At 41.4% G+C, this 13,814-nt stretch overlaps 1 protein-coding gene across 2 annotated transcripts in view; it reads left to right on the forward strand.

Annotated features, from left to right (window-relative positions):
- Positions 1–982: 982 nt before the first annotated feature.
- The window catches only part of Rasgrp3 (RAS guanyl releasing protein 3), a 95,427-nt gene continuing 82,595 nt past the window's right edge, over positions 983–13,814 (forward strand). For both annotated transcript variants that reach the window (XM_029471373.1, XM_021186414.2), the window contains exon 1: positions 983–1,338. The gene's annotated coding sequence lies outside the window, so the exon portion shown is untranslated. The remainder of the gene's footprint in view (positions 1,339–13,814) is intronic.

A 13,814-nucleotide genomic window follows, 5' to 3' on the forward strand; every position in this document is an offset into this window, starting at 1 on the left:
CCTCAACATCTTTTTAAATGAAAGGAGAAAATGAGTCTGACATGGTGCTTACTTTGTAATCCTAGTATTTGAGGAAAGGGGATCACGAGTTTGAGCCTAGCTTGGGCTGTGTAATAAGGCATCATCTAAACTGTCTGAGGAAAGAAAGGAAAGGAAAGGAAAGGAAAGGAAAGGAAAGGAAAGGAAAGGAAAGGAAAGGAAAGGAAAGGAAAGGAAAGGAAAGGAAAGGAAAGGAAAGGAAANAGGAAAGGAAAGGAAAGGAAAGGAAAGGAAAGGAAAGGAAAGGAAAGGAAAGGAAAGGAAAGGAAAGGAAAGGAAAGGAAAGGGGAAAGGGAAAGGGAAAGGGAAAGGGAAGGGGAGGGGAGGGAAGGAAAGGAAAGGAAAGGAAAGGAAAGGAAAGGAAAGGAAAGGAAAGAAAAGAAAAGGAAAGGAAAGAAAAGGAAAGGAAAGGAAAGAAAAGAAAAGGAAAAAATAAGACAGAAAGCAAAAGAACAGAACAGAACCAGGTCTTCCTCCTGGTGTTCAGGCATTCCCCCCACACTCCCACAAATTTGTCTTCCAGGAAATGAAGGATGCAGTGTGAATCTGCTCGTGGTAGTTTACACAGAAAATGATATTATTTCCAAATTCAAGCTTCGCTGGTGGGAAGTGACAACTTCTAGTCAAGTAGAGACTGAGGGACCAGTAAGTCACAACTCAATGGCTCACACTAAAGTTGAATTATTTAGGTTAAATTTTCTTCAGTGTGTTTACTTGTGCAGACTTGGAAGGAACACACACACACACTCATACATGCATATGTGTGCACGCACACACGCGCATACACACATGCACACTGCACACACACACACACACACACACACACCTAACACACACACCTCTAACTGCCTTTTGAAATCAAATACATTTCCTGCCTCTTCTTTCCTCGGTACTCACAGCAGCAGCTTATTTATAGCACAGGAAAGGGGAAAAAAACAGCACTCCACTGGAGGCCGGAAAACTAAGTAGGGAAAGAATAGGAGGAAGTGGGCCTGCCATTTAGCCAAACAGCCTTTACTTCATTGAGCTCAAAGCCTAGCCCCTTCAAGGTAGTGGTTTGTTGGGCACAAATTGGCTTCCAAATCTCTTTCTTTCTTTCTTCTTCTTCTTTTTATTATTTTGCTTTTACTCTTCACTTACGAACTGGACTTGAGCAATGGAGGGGATGACAGCTCTTTCAGGGGGAGCCCAGCAATCTCGAGGGGTTCAGGCACCTTGAATAGAGATTTTCAAGAACCTGGTGAAACCCCGATTCATTCCTCTTGTGAACTTCCACTGACTACGTGACTCTGGATTCAGGTATGTGTCCCTTTTAAATTTGCATCTTGCTATTTCTCACGTTTCCTTGGCTTTGCTTATTGGGCACAGGCAATATTTGTGATCTGAGGGCAGATCCTACTATAACTGTAACACGAGCTTTGCTTGTGTCTCTGAAGAGTAGCCAGCCGCCAGCGTCAGCAATGGCATCCTGAGCTTCTGGTAGCAAATGTGTATTTTACGGAAGTTGTTTTCTTGTGCTGACTTCCTTAAATCTCAGCATCATCTATAATCTCCCTGACGGTCATTTTTGAAAGCATCTGCCTGACACTATTTGTGCTTTCTGTCATGCTGATCAGTAACCTGTCTGACTTCTTTGAGGAATACTGGCTTAGAATATACTTAATAACCATGTCTTTAAACACAACCAAACCGTTGCCAAAGTTATTTTGCTGAAATTTAAGTTTTGTGTACAGCTGTGAAGATGAAAATTCGTCTGATATAAAGTTTCCTTTCTTAATCAATCATTCTTAAACAATGATGAACTTCTAAAACATAAAGACAACATCCAAGCCCTGAGCTTTTCCAGAGACGGGAATTATTCATAGCAATTACTTACATCTGAGTTTTTTCCAAAACCTTTCTGCTGTATAAATTTTGAGGGTCTTGAAAGAAAATATCCTTGTGCTTAGAAATGGAAAGGTGGGAGGAAAATTAAATAAACCCAAAAGAGTTGATGCTGCTCAAAAAACTTGGAAGGCTTCTGGGGACATGCTGAGGGACATTCCTTGGCATTACGTGAGTGCTTTTGTTTAAATGATGAGCCTGTGTGCTTCCAGGGCAGATAACCTCCACCTTTGCGTGGTAATGACGCTTGATTGATGTCAGCACAGTGACTGACCAAAAAGTAGGCTCTGCCAGTTGTTGAGAAGGAAACAGGTTGCTGTTCTTTCTGCCTCTCCTTGAATGAGATTTGTGTGTTTAGAGTTTGCAGCAAGAAGAGAGCGAAGTTAAAAAAAGCAGAACTGTGAGCCAGCCAGAACTGGTGCAGAGCCCAGGGCTTCCTTCTAAGTCATGATGGCTCTCTTTGGCCCTTTTCTCTGCTGAAAGAATTTAAGTGGGTATCTTGTTGTTGTTGTTGTTGTTGTGCTGTTTTGTATTGTTTTTCTGACTAGAAATTTGTAAGTCATTCCATGGAAATAGGTTCACAGAGATATTTTTTTAGAACACAGGAAAAGCATGACTGTTTTGCTTGTACTGTTTTGAAACGCTTTGAAAAGACAAAGGGAAACACGGTGACTTTAGATTTCCGTGAGAGAGCTAAGCAAATCACTCTCCACATTGGTTTCCCATGGCGCCACAGTATTTCCAAAGCCAGTTCTGAACCCAAGTTGTTCTACTGAGCTACCACACACATGACTCTGGGGATGGCGACCTTGCTCTCAATAACCCTGATTCTGCCATCGCTGAACCTGTCTCTCCCAACATTGTTATACATCTTTGCCAGCTGAGCAGATGCTTTGATTAAAGCGCTTCCTTCCTATGCAAAGGAAGATTGAAGCTTAGATCAATGCTTAGAGCTCACAGGAATGCTTGGTGGGCTAGCCAGCCAGGTTTGCAAGTCCTTGAATATCTTAGAGGAAGACTCCCTTGACAATCTCACATCTCTCTGTGTGTGAACACCTATACACACATGCACACCATGCATGTGTGAAAAAGAAAAAGACATTTTTACAGTAAAGACATTTACTTTATAAGCATTATGGTTTACTGTGAATCGTTTTTAAACAGTAGATAAAAATGATGAGTTCGAGGGTTTATTTTAGGAATATATGTTCTTCATTTGTCAAAGTCTTACAGCTTGCTATTGGTTTCTGAGGGCCAGCTTAATAAATTTATTCATGAGATACCAGCTATTGCAAACGCATTCCTTGGGAACTGCTTAATAGCCTCATAGGTTACTTGAGGCATTTTCTGACTCTCGAGACTTTTTTTAAGTTAGGCAATTTAGAAAAATGATTGTCAATATTTTTTTTTTCACTTTTCTGTTAACTAAGTAGAGGTTTGTCATCTCTGGTCTAACTCCTACAGTCATTACAGGTTACATAGAATAGCCACCCTGGGCCCCGTGTTTCCATAGGAATAAAAGCAGGGTCAAAAGATCATGTGAAACCACAGTGGTGTAGATGTCAGCAAGTCTAATCTTCGGCTTGTGGGATGTGTAAAAAAGGGTGTGGGGTGAGTCAGGCCAGGATCAGGAAGCTACACCCATCTCCCATCTGGCCAGAACTTGTGCAGAGAGCAGGGGATACTATGCATAGGATTCTGAGTTTCTATAGGAGCCCTAAAATGCAGAATGTGGGTTTTGGCAGATTCCCATTCTTCCCTCCTCCCCCAAACTGCAGTCCAAGCTGGCAAGCAGCACCATCCCACCAAAGCACATCAGGTTCTCCTAGATGTGGATTCATGTCAGATCTGTCAGATCTTCGCACACTCAATATTAAGTTAGAGAGAGTCAAGTAGGACACAGGCATCCGATATATGGAACCAAACTGATGATACAGATAATGAAGCCTAGGCAAGGAGGTGAGAACAGAAGAGGTGAGAACAGCCACTGCAGGCAAGGAGCCATGAGCCTGGACAGAGACGGAAATGTGCTCAGAGAAAGGGTGATTAGATGAAATGACGGATGCTCACTGAGAGGTGAATTTCTGCTAACAAACAAAACAAAACAAAGCCTACTTACCTACTATGTTCTAGTGCATGAGGTTGCATGGAGACGGCTGTAGTGGTCGTATTTATAAAACTATTATCCTTTCCCTTGAAATCACATTTAATTATGTGTCTTCCCTTTTTTAAGTCCTCATTTTGACAACCCATTCAGGGAATTGAGTCACCCCCTCGAGAAGAGCAGAGAAAGGAGCATGTGGGGCAGTGAGCTGAGTCTGAAAAGAGTTGAGGCCACACTGACATGCGACTGATGCCAGACGGAGGGATATGATACCTCAAAGATGTCATGGGTCACTGAGGAAGTGGAATGGATACAATTTGACGCAGGACTTGGCTAGGATATCGAGCACAGGACCCTGAGGCCTAAGTTCTGAAGCGAATGAAGAATACTAATTAGACATGGCTATGGGAGCAGAGCACAGATTGTGAGTCACGTGACTTGTGGAACAATGAAAAGCCATCAAGAGTAGCTCTGCATCAGGGAGCGGCTCCAGGAATTGATGGGAGATGTACTGAGTTTGAGCAATGGTGGAATAGTCAGGCAGGACAGCTGACCGCTGGCAATGTGGACTAGTGGAGGAAGGGGGTGAGGCGAGCTATGGTGGACCGGCAGCCTGCCTCTACTGAGCATTATGGTCCGTCGGGATTATGATCTCCGTTCCCTTACAAGGTGCTCACACACGGTTCTGGGAATGTTCCGTTGGTAGTCACCTGTGAAGGGTTGGTTTGGGAGCTGTTTGTATTAGTATGCTGCAGAAAGCACTTCACGAGATGGCATATATCCTTCAGTGTTAGAACACGTGTCTAGTGCACGCAAGGCCCTAGATAGCAGGACTAGCACCAGAAAAAAAAAGATTTAAAAAGTATATTATTTTATTATATTTGAATATTAAAAATTATGAAACTTTTAAAATGTACATGTAAGACTTTATTAACACAACTTCTTAAACATCACAATACATCTTTTTAAATAAAAAGTGAAAAGTTTAACTTAGAAATATGAGCCAAGGGACTAATCAAATTCAGACAAAATTGTGTGCAGATTTTTTTTTTCTTTTTAAAGAATTACTTATTTTTATTGTATGTTTGTATTTTGCCTGCATGTGTGGATTGTGAACCACCTGTGTGTAGTACCCGCTCAGGCGAGAAGAGGGCGTCAGGTCTTCTAGAATTGAGGTTGATGGTGGTGAGCTGCTATGTGAATGCTGGGAACTGAACCCTGGTCTCCTCCCGAAAGAGCAGCAAGAGCCCTTAGCAGGTGAAAGGTGTCCAGTCCCTGTAAAAGAATCGTTATTTGCAAAAAAACACACTTTAAAGAAAATACAAAAAGAAGGGAGCTGTTTGATATTATTCCATAATTTTGAATTTCAGAGTTTCCATTAGCATATTTAAAAGGGCTGGGATACAGTCATACTTAGTGTTACATGGGAAAGAAAAGGCTATAAGATGTTATTTATGGTATGGTCAAACTTTTCACACAACCTTTTTGTATATGAAACATATACATATTTCATGCATATATTCATATGTACATATGAGTTCATATACATATGTGTGTGTGTGCGTGTGAGAGAGAGAGAAGGAACTAAGAGTTGAGAATTCATAAGCCAACATGTTAACAGGAGTGATCTCTTGTCAGTGAAATATCAGACACTATTGTTTTCCACTCTGTCTTAGAATAAACACACAATACTTTATAATCAGTATCAAGCCCCAATAGTATCTATAAGGTAGAAAGCCAAGTCCTTTGTCCTGCTGTCAGAGTCAACAATATGTTTGTGCTAATTCAGCGCCATTTGTGGCCTCCTCATCCAGTGAGGAGCTGTATCCTGTTTGTGACAGCATAATTTATGGTAATGGAAAAGCTTGCGATACACCGACAGACCAACCGACTCTATGACTTCAGTGTATCCATTTGGCAACAGGAAACAAAGACCACACACACACACACACACACACACACACACACACACACACACTTTTTTCTCCGTAATTGTTTTAGTAATAATTGACAATTGGAGGAAATGAATGGCAGAAAACAATTATAGGCAGACAAGATGTCAGCAGATCCGGCTGGGGATTTCAGCAGACCTGTCCCGGCTTTATTCCTCTATTCACTTCAGAATCCCACAACGATATCATTGTTTTGCTCTCAATCTACTGCTGAAATCACTATTGTGTTTTGGTTTTTTTGTCTTGTTTTGTTTTTTTGTTTTTACTAGGAATTCTTTGCTGGCAGCACCCACATCCCAGTATGTATTGGATTTAGTAATATGGTAATCCATACGGGGATTGGTATTTTTTATGCTTATTTGCTATTCTGGGCGGAGGTGAGCTCCTCGCTGCACACAAATCCGAATCCAGAAACACTAGCTACTCAGCAATCTCTCTGGAATTTTCCTGCATTGGGCTAGCTGCCTGATGCCCGGACATGAACTGTTCAAATTTTTACTTTCCACTTAACTTGAACTTGAAGGACTCACAGCCATGTTTCTATTTCTGCACAATGATCTCTTGCCTTTGTTTCAGTGGCTGTAGACAGGGCTAGGGGGTGGGTGTGAGGGTGGGAGGCAAAAACTCAGGCTGGATGATTCATGGTTGACTCTCCAGTTTGTACGCTATAGTTGGCGACTCCTTAGAGGGAAATGAAGAGTTTATTATCATCTAGGAAAGGCTTAAGGGAGGGAAGCTGGAATTCATCGTTTCATGTCTAGTGTCCATAAATGCCGTGTTGGGACGTATTAAAAGTCTGTGTATTTGGGAGCTGAATAATCACAGGCTGTTATAATCTTTGCTCCGGTTTTATTTGTTTCCCATTAGTTCAGTTTAGAGTAGGGCTCTGCAGTGGGTCTGACTACTGTTTTTCATAATGGAAGCCTTACTAGGGGCATCCAACAGGAATAAAAAGTGAACCACAAGTGAGCTACAAAGATCCATTTTACCTTGCCAAGTGACCACATTAAAGCAAATAATAAAAACAAATAGATTAGATAAATTTTATTTTTATTTAACCATCTAGATATAGATCATTATCAATTCAAAGTATGATAGATAGATGGAAAACCTGTTATTGAGATATTTTACATCATCCTATTTTCCTGCCATCTTGGAGGTTTCTGATTTTGTTTACTGCACATCTGTATCCAGACTGGCTTTATTTCAAATGCTCAGTAGCTTTGAGAGTCTAGCGGCTGCTGTGCATGACTGCACATGTAGCATGCACAGTTTAGGACCCACAGTCTGTCTCCTCCATCCTAACCAGAGAGCTGGCAACACTTCGAGGGTTCAGCTATAACGCAGTAGTTGAAAGCCGGCAAAGAACCCATGCCTTTTGTCATCCAGTTACCAGAACAACTCAAAGCTCATGAGTCTGAGGAACTGTTGACTTCTCAATTGGAAATACAAGTGGATGAAGCTGACGAGAGGACCCACTGGGTAAAGAGCTTCCTGAGCAATTCTAAGGACCTGAGTTCACATCCTTAACTCCCATATAAAAGCTGGAAATGGTGGCCTGCCTCTGTAGCCCCAGAACTTGGGGGACAGAGACTGACAGGTGCTGGGGGCTCACTGGTCTGCCAGTCTGCCCCAAATGGAAAGTTCCATGCTCTATGAGTCTTTCTCAAAAGAACAGAATAGACACCTATGGTTGACTCCTGACCTCCACGTAGGGCTAGCATACCTGCACACACACACACACACACACACACACACACACACACACACACAAACACCGAAAAAAGAATAATGCTGATTCAAAACAAATCAGGATTACATATTTGCAATAGACTTCATTTGATCATCATAACATTTCTTGTGAATCTAGGCCTAGCATAGATTCTTCTACACAGACTGAAACTGAGTTCTAGGAAGCATTTGTGATTTCGTGCTTTTGATTCTATACAAAAGGGAAGGCATCTTTAGCAATTAAAATGCATACATACATGCATATGTCTCACACACACACACACACACACACACACGAGTTCTAGCATTGTGACTCCTTGCTGATGTCTTACTTGAAGGGTAGGAAACATGCTTCAATGGTCTTATGTAACACTCTGCCCTGGGGACTCCCATGCTAGTCAGCCGGGTGATAAAGATAGCTCTACGTGCTAAATAAGGAGATGCAAAAATAAACCTGTGGAAGAGGATATAAAACCAGAGGACCCTGAAGCTTCCCATGGCTTGCCAAAGGCAAAGACCTGGAAATCCAGGTCCCTGGAACCCTGACTCGGAGCCACGGCCAACTGCAGCAGTGCTATTTGGGGTTCGTTTCTTGTTACACGAGGGTTTGATTAGGAAGGTACGTTTAGAGCAGTCAGAGTGAAAGCTACAGACATCTAAAATGCAAGTGATGATGGTTTGCTTCATGCTTCGTGCATTGGGAATGCTCCAAAAGCTTGGAGATTTTCTTGGCCCTCTAAATTCACTTCCCATTTTTTTCCACATTAACAAAGTTATAAATAGTGATCAGGCATCTGCACCTAAAATGCCATATGTCTTCCATGAAATTGTTTCAATGCACTTACACCGAGTATGGAATGGACCAAGTTTCTGCTTGATAAGTTATTGTTTAATATAAATATGTTATATTCCTTAAATTATTCATTCTATTTACAAAAGAATATAAGGGTTATTATGGTATTTCTTAGACCACGGATGCAATATTCTATATACACAAGCTTTATTAGTATCTTGATAATTGTATTATATGATCAATACTTGGAAATATGTTAATAAATGAAATAGCATAATATATCAACTTATTTTTACCTTCTATGCAAAGAAATAAGCAATAGTAAAGATTTCAGAGAGCAGATGCTGTTCTGAGTTCCAGGACAAGCCTGTGGGGTAAATTCTATCTACTTATCTATTTGTGGTAAATTCTATTTATTTATCTATTCGTATTGGCAGGAAAGCAAATCTGTTAACAAAGAACATGGACGTTGAATTCTCACAAGAGTCACTTATCTAAGTGACTTGGGGACAAAGTCCTTTTTAGTCTTTTATGTCTTACTGTCCTTCCAAACACTGGTCTTGGCTTTCATTAAGGAAATACTGTTGGCTATACACTTAATGCATATTAATTAATATTAGGACTCCTTTGATTTACAGACAGGTCAGGTTTTACTGAAGGATAGAAGTCAGCAAATTGCAGAGGCGATTTAGAATGAAATATTGAAGCACACTGCACACTGGAAATCAAGCTACATACAATTGCTCAGGACTCTTTGGGGAGGGGCTGAGGCTGGGCTGGGAGGGATGATGCTGGGGTCTGGGGAGAGCGGAGGGACAGGTATGCACTCAGCCTTCACAATCCAGTTTTCATGCCTTAGAGATAGCAGCAAGCTGAATCCTGAAGGTATGACCATTGTTTTAGTTTATGGGGTTTTCTTCCCACTAGAAAGTGAGGTAGATGTCATCTGGGTGAGTTGTGTCCGTGTTTACTTTTATAAAACAGTCACATGAGTCCAAGGACTTACAAGAGGGCTGAGACAGAAGTTTGAGATGGGGAAAGAGAACACCTTGCTCTCTTTGATTGTCCCTGGGAACTAAGAAGGTTCCTTTGGTCCTACCCTACCAACAACGACAAACGGCGGTGACTGTGCCACAGATGTGCTCTGGAGTGTGGGCATCTGTGATTTCCTGCTAAAGCCACCCCAATGCCTTTCTGTCACTAAACATCCTTTTTTAGCATCTCCTCTCTTGGTTTCTTTGACTTTTGTTTATGATATTTTCGTTCAAATATCTACACTTCTTGAAAATGATCTCCCTGCTGAATCCCTCCATTCACCCCCTCCCACCATGATTTCCACTTTTCTCCATCACACTTTGAAGTTATAAATCTGACCTCTGTCCTCCGGCTCACTGGAACCCTGTCAGAGATGGAGTAAATCAATGATGCTTTTTTAGCATCCCCCTCTCTGATCCTTTTACATCTCGAGATCCAACCCTTTCCCAGTATCAGACACTGGAGTCCTGGTGTTTCTACAGCTGTAAACCCTGGTAGACTCTGTGTGTGTGTGTGTGTGTGTGTGTGTGTGCGCGCGCGCACGCATGTGCCATAGCTCTCTTATCTGGAGGTCAGAGGATACCTTCTGGGGAGCCAGTTCTTTCCTTCTCTCTTGCTTTGAAGCAGGGTCTCTCTTGTTTTGCCCCTGTGTTGTGTAAGAGAGTTTGCAGCTGACCTCCCTGTTGGTGCTGCTCATCTTGCCATAGGAGTGCCAGGATTACAGATGTGTACTGCCACATCTGGCTTTTTAAAAGTTATGAGTTCCAAGTATGGAACCCAAGTGGCCAGGCTTATGCGGTAAGTGCTCTTACCCACTGAGCCATCTCCTTAACCCTTCTAACCTTTCAAAGAACTTCATCCCCTCCTCCCTCAAAAGCCATTGTTTCCCTCTTCTCTCTAAATCCATTCTCTGCTCATACACTTGTTCTTGCTGCCAACATCCAAATGACACCGTGCTTCCTTAAACAGCTTTGAGAGAATTCGAGCTTATGTTCTATGTTCAGTTGTCCACTCCCCTTGATGTTCTGCATCATCTCAAACAGTGCTTCTGAGATAAGAATCCCATCCTCCACTGATGTCCACTCTGTGGGATTTGGTCCTTGAGATGCTGACATCAATCCAGCAAGCTGGGGCCATATTTCCCACCATCATGCCCTTCACCTGCCATGAACCCGGCTGGTCACCCTTCCTGTGAGCTGTGTCTCACTTCTTTTCCCAGCACGGCCACTTCCATTCTTGTTTCTTTTCACCCCATTACTGGACTCTCATGCACACATAGTGAAAAATCTAGCAGCTCCCCAGTTTATAGCTCATAGAAACTGATGCATCTCTTTTCAGACTGTTTTTGTTTTGTCGTGTTTGTTTTTGAAACTGGATATCGATATGTAGCCTTGGCTAACCAAGAATTTGCTATATAGACCAGGTTAGCCTTGAATTCAAAGAAATCTACCTACCTCTGTCTCCTGAGTGCTGGGATTAAAGGTGGGAACCACCAAATTTGGTTAATTTAACTTTTTAAAATGTATTTATGCATGGACAGGGTCTTCCTGGGTACCTCAGGCCAGCCTCCAATTTCAACGTGTAACCCAAGCTGGCTTCAAACTTTTAATCCTCCTGCCAATGTTTTCCAAGTACTGGGATTACAGGTCTAGCTCATGATACCCAGCCCTTGCCCATAACAGATTTGTTTGTTTGTTTGTTTCCTGCTGTTATGGCTGGAAAAGCTACTTGACAAGGATTCAATCTTTTTTAATTTGTTAAAGCTTGTTTTGTGACCTACCTTCTGGCCTATCCCGGAGACTGTTCTGCACATACTTTATTTAAAAGGATGCAATATATCATGTTCTTAGATGGAATCTTCTCTGTGCTAAACCTACTCAACTTATAGTGTGTTGTTCAACTCTATCATTTCTACTTTGGTTTATTCCCACTGTCTAATGAAGTCTAAATTCCCTGTTCTTATATTGTCTATTTCTACCTTAAGTCCTGTTCCAATATCTGTTTAAATAATAATCTCTTTTGTCTTGCTTCTCTCTCTCTCTCTCTCTCTCTCTCTCTCTCTCTCTCTCTCTCTCTCTCTCTCTCTCTCTCTTTCTTTTTTTCAGTTTTTGACTTGGCATCTCCTTTATTTGATACAAAAGTAGCTACCTCTGCTCTCTTCCCTTACCATGCATATGGAATTTCCCTTTCCTTTCAGAGTGTGTGAAGCTGGAACAAAGACCCTTGTAAATGATACATAGTGAACTCTTTGGTTTTTATTCATGTGACCACTTTGTATCTTTTGACTTAGTCCATTTACTTAGCAAGTAACTATTGATAGGCAAGAACTTTATAGTGTAACTTTTAGTTGCTTTCTATTCTTTTGTGTATATGTGACATATGCACGTGTCTACCTGTGTGTGTCTGTGTGTGCCTGGGTGTGCTTGTTCATATGTGGAGGTCATAAGTTATGTTGAATGTCTCCTATCACTCTAACTTTTTTTTTGAAAGATCATCTCTCGCTGAATCTGGAGCTTGCTAATTAGCTAGATTGGCTGACAAGCAAATCCCTGGGATGTCCCTGCCCTTCACAGTGGTGGGCACAGCACACCTGATATTTTACATGGCTGATGAGACTCCAAACTCAGACCATGCTTGTGAAGCAAGTGTTTTCCAATAGAGACATTTCTCTAGCCTGCGGTCTACTGTTTTAGAGTCCCTTCGTTTATTCTGACTCCTCTGTAGGTTGATGACTGCTGTGGTTGCTGAGGGAGTATGCTTTAATTCCTAACCTTTTACCTATTGTTTGTTTTACAGGCCTTGCTTTGTAGTTTCCACCCAAAGATTACATAAAACATCTGATATTTTTAGCAATGTATTTTAAGCTGAGAACAATAAGTTTTCATTGTTGTTACTGATGTCACAATTTACATCATTCTGTATTGTGTATCTATTAACAAATTAACATATCTACAGCCAATAATATATTTTGCGGTCCATTTGCACACAATAGTTAAAAGTGACCAGGCTATCATCACCATTATGGTATTAGAATATGGATGGACCCATACTTACTAGGGGCTCACACTTAGTCTTTTTAGTCTTGTGATGGGCAAAAGTGAGTCCAGTCTGTTGGAACCATATTTCGATTGTCAGGTTTTGATAGTTTTGCAGCCAGGGGTATACAACATTTAGTCTGTGATGATACTGGGCGGTGCCGTGAGTGTATGATTATAGAACCAGATGAATTATTATAGAACAAACAACTGGCCCTCTATACCCTACTGTGTTGTCATGTTACAATGATTGGAAGGTTTGGCGAAATAAATGGTTTTTATGACTTTCAATATTTTTGACACCTGCTGAGCCTTTGAGGGATGTAATCCCATTGTGAGCTGGGAGAGTATCTGCATTCTGAGCGTCACCAGATGCTTACTTTTTAATAGGGATGAGTTTAACATCTTTAAATTTTATTTGTTATTATTTGTGTGGGGGTATTTTTGCCTGCAGGTGTGTGTCTGTGCACAATACCCTCAGAAGCCAGCAGAGGGCATCAGCTCCACTGCTCCTGGGATAGCAGTTGTGAGCTGCCATGTGGGGGCTTGGGACCAAACCCTGGTCCTCTGGAAGAGTAACCAGTGCTCTTATCCTCTGAGCCATCGCTTCAGTCCCTAAAAATGAGTTTTATACTTTCATGTAGTAGATAATAACTTTTTAACTGGAAGACCTCTTTTTAGCATGTCTAATTGGTGATGAAACACCTTCTGTGTTTCTAAAGGTCCTCTTTACCTTCTTCATTTCTGAAAGATGGTCTGTCTTGCCAGGTTTAGTATCTTTGGTTGACATTTTTTTTCTATTAGCTTCTCTATACATCATTCCATTTCCTCTGGACTACAATCTTTCTTCAGAGAAACCTGCTAATTGTCTTCTGAACGTTTTCTCTTTATGTGGTAAGTTGCTTTTCTTCTCCCTGCTTTTCCTTGTTAACTTTGTCTTCGAGTTTTGAGAAATGATTACATTGTATCAGTGTGACGATATCTTCATAGCTTAACTACTTAAGGTTCACTGACCTTCAGGGATCTGAATGTTTATTTTCCTGTCTAGATCTTAGAAAGTTTCTGTCAACTCAATTATGTACTAGGGGATTCACAGATGCTTAGGGAAAGCAAACAGGGCAGAGTTTACTGGAGAAAATAACAGTATCTCCCTAGCATGGCATCAGAATTCCTTCAGAATGAGGCAATGTTTATTATGTCCTTACCTTGGAAGTTCAACTGTCACTTTTTGTGCATCCTGT

Source organism: Mus caroli, chromosome 17 (assembly GCF_900094665.2).
Source record: "Mus caroli chromosome 17, CAROLI_EIJ_v1.1, whole genome shotgun sequence".
Taxonomy (NCBI): domain Eukaryota; kingdom Metazoa; phylum Chordata; class Mammalia; order Rodentia; family Muridae; genus Mus; species Mus caroli.